General features: G+C 41.7%; 1 pseudogene; it reads left to right on the plus strand.

Annotated features, from left to right (window-relative positions):
- The first annotated feature begins 1,828 nt into the window (after window positions 1-1,828).
- LOC102858882 lies at window positions 1,829-2,801 on the plus strand (annotated as a pseudogene).
- The last annotated feature ends 409 nt before the right edge of the window (window positions 2,802-3,210 follow it).

The following is a 3,210-nucleotide window of genomic DNA, read 5'->3' on the forward strand; positions in this document are numbered from 1 at the left end:
GCTCTTTACAGAAGGTAGGGAGCTGCCACCTTGCATGTGGCAGAAATTTGCAGTCAGGCAGGCAGGAAAGTGGGAAACACTATAATGGAAAAAAGAGGAAAGTTTTAGGTATACTCTATACAGTGTTGGCATAGACGAGGTGGAAACGGGCTAACCAGAAGCACAAAAGACCATGTAATTGGTGTGAAAATTGTATTTGGCTTCCTTTTGTTAGCAAAAGTTAGAAAAACTGGCAGTAACTGACTAAGCTCTGAATGAGGACCATTAGTGGAGAAAAGTGGTTTAACTTCTTGAAATGGTTTCTGCAAAGGTGGTGTTTTGAGTGGATCCTTGTTCTATTTGTATATATGAGCTCTACTTTTCCATGTGTTGCTATTTTTTATTGCAGTCAAGTCAGAACTGACTCACAGCTGACTCTCCAGGGGATTTTCAGAGACTAGAAATGACAAAGTAGATTGCCCATCTTTCTCCCACAGAGCAGCTGATGGATTCAAATCACCTGTCTTTGAGTTACCCTACAATGATCAATAGTCAGTCTCTTGGGGGGGATTTCCCTTTGATATGTAAAAACACATTGTTGTTGTTATTATTGTTATGTACCGTGTAGTCAGAACTGATACATAGCTGATCTTTCAGAAGGTCTTCAGATGCAATTAATCACATGGAGGACATTGCCCATTTTTCTCCAGCTGGTGGAATCGAACCAGGAATCTTGGAGCTGGCAGAGCAACTCCTTATCACTATGATATCAGGAGATTAAAACTTCATCATATATGTTACAAATACTTTTATATTGTCTCTGATTTTGAATTTATATGGTATTTATGACCATAACATGTTTCAATAAAATACACATTGCCATAACTTAGGCTTTGCTTTAGTTAGTTTAGAAAGATTTTCTCAAAGGCTGTAAAATATTTACCTGCATTGAAATATACCAAAGTAATGTGCAAGTATATGTGAATTAAGATACATGAATTATGATAAAGTAAAGCATGGTTAATACAAGTGATCCTTCAATAAGTCCATGGATAAACAAACTGTGGGACATTTCACATAATATTGCACTAGTCAGGGATAAAAATAAGCCATCAAGTGGCAAAAAGGCAAGGAGGAAACGTAAATGCATATTTCTAGTGAAAGGACTCATTCTGAAAATGTTATATACAATCCCTACTACATAACAGTCTGGAAAAATAAGAAGTGTTTTTAAAACATCAAGGGTTCAGGGACAGATGACTAGGTAGAATATAGGCCAGTGAGATGTTTGGGGCAACAAAACTCTTGTACAATATCATAATGGTTAACACATGGCATTAAATTTTGGTCAAACCCCATGGAGCTATAAACCACAAGCAGTGAACTGTTGTGACTGTTGTTACTGTGATGTACTTTCTAGTTGGAACCAACTCTAGCTGACCCTCCAGCAGGTTTTCAGAGGTAGTAAATTACACCAGAGGAGATTGCTCATTTTCCTACTTGGAGCAGCTGGTGGATTGGTGGATTTGAACCATATGTTTCTTTCGGTTGGCAGCACAACTCCTTACCTCTGAGCCATCAGAACTCCCTTTTGTATAACTAAGGGGGTTAGTTAAAAGATGAATATTTTTTCATCAACTGTATAACAATTGTACCACATAATTCAAGATATTAATAACAGTAGAGGCACTGTTAAATAGTTTAGGACTTACACAGAAACTCTGTTCTTCTTACAAAATTTATAAAGCCAAAACTGCCCTTAAAAAATGAACTCAAGGCTCTCTACTCCTTATCAATCCACAGAATGCCCTCTCTTCTTGTGCAGCCTCAGCCTCATCCCTGAGACACGATGGTGAATGTCGGAGTAAACGGATTTGGCTGCATTGGGTGCCTGGTCACCACGGCTGCTTTTAACTCTAACAAAGTGGATGTTGTTTCCATCAGTGACCCCCTTAATTGACATCAACTACATGGTCTATATGTTCCAGTATGATTCCACCCATTGCAAGTTCAATAGCACTGTCAAGGCTGAGAATGGGAAGCTAGTCATCAATGATAGTCATCACTATCTTCCAGGAGCGAGATCCCACCAACGTCAAGTGGGGTGATAAATAGTGTTGAGTGTGTTATGGAGTCCACTGGTGTCTCGACAACCTTGGAGAAGGCTGGGGCTCACTTGAAGAGTGTTGTCAAAGGGGTAATCATCTCTACTCCTTCTGCCGATGCCCCCATGTTTGTGATGGGTGTGAACCATGAAAAGCGTGACAAGTCTCTCAAGATTGTCAGCAATGCCTCCTGCACCACCAATTCCTTGGCTCCCCTGGCCAAGATCATCCATGGCAACAGTCCATGCCATCACTGGCACCCAGAAGACTGTGAATGGCACCTCTGGAAATCTGTGGCGTGATGGCTGTGGATCTGCCCAGAACATCATCCCTGCATCTACTGGCACTACCAAGGCCATCAGCAAGGTCATCCCTGAACTGAATGGGAAATTTACCAGCATGGCTCTCCATGTTCCCACCTCCTATGTGTTAGTTGTGGACCTGTCCTGCTATCCGGAGAAAGCTGTCAAATATGATGACATCAAGAAAGTAGTAAAGCAGGCATCAGAAGGGCCCCTCAATGCCATCCTGGGATACACTGAAGACCACATTATCTCCTATGACGTTAACAATGACACCGACTCTTCCACCTTTGATGCTGGGGCTGGCATTGCCCTGAATGACCATTTTGTCAAATTTATTTCCTGGTATGACAATGAACTTGGCTACAGCAACTGAGTGGTCAACCTGATGGTTCACATGGCCTCCAAAAAATAAGAGCCCCTTGGGCCACCAGCCCCAGCAAAAGCACTAGAAGAGAGAGAGACCCTCAGCTGCTGGGGAATCCTTGCCCCAACTCGATCCTCTCACACACTGAGAATCTCACATTCTTGACACAGTTTCCATCCAGTCCCCCTAAGAAAGGGAAGGGGTTTGGAGAGCCCCTCTTGTCATGTACCATCAATAAAGTTCTCTGCATTCAGAAAAACAAAATAAAACAAACAAACAAAAAACCCCAACGAACAAAAAAAAACTCAAGTAGTGACTGGGTTATATGGAATTCTTACGGTCTGCTTTTTGAGGAAGCACCAAACTGCCTTCCAGAATGGTTGTACCTTCTTGCAATCCCACAAACAATGCCTAAGATTTCTTACCACATTGTTTCCAACATTTGTTATTTGCTGCC

The sequence above is a fragment of the Elephantulus edwardii genome, unplaced genomic scaffold (assembly GCF_000299155.1).
Source record: "Elephantulus edwardii isolate Elephantulus edwardi_28Jun2011 unplaced genomic scaffold, EleEdw1.0 scaffold00059, whole genome shotgun sequence".
In the NCBI taxonomy this organism is placed as follows: Eukaryota; Metazoa; Chordata; class Mammalia; order Macroscelidea; family Macroscelididae; genus Elephantulus; species Elephantulus edwardii.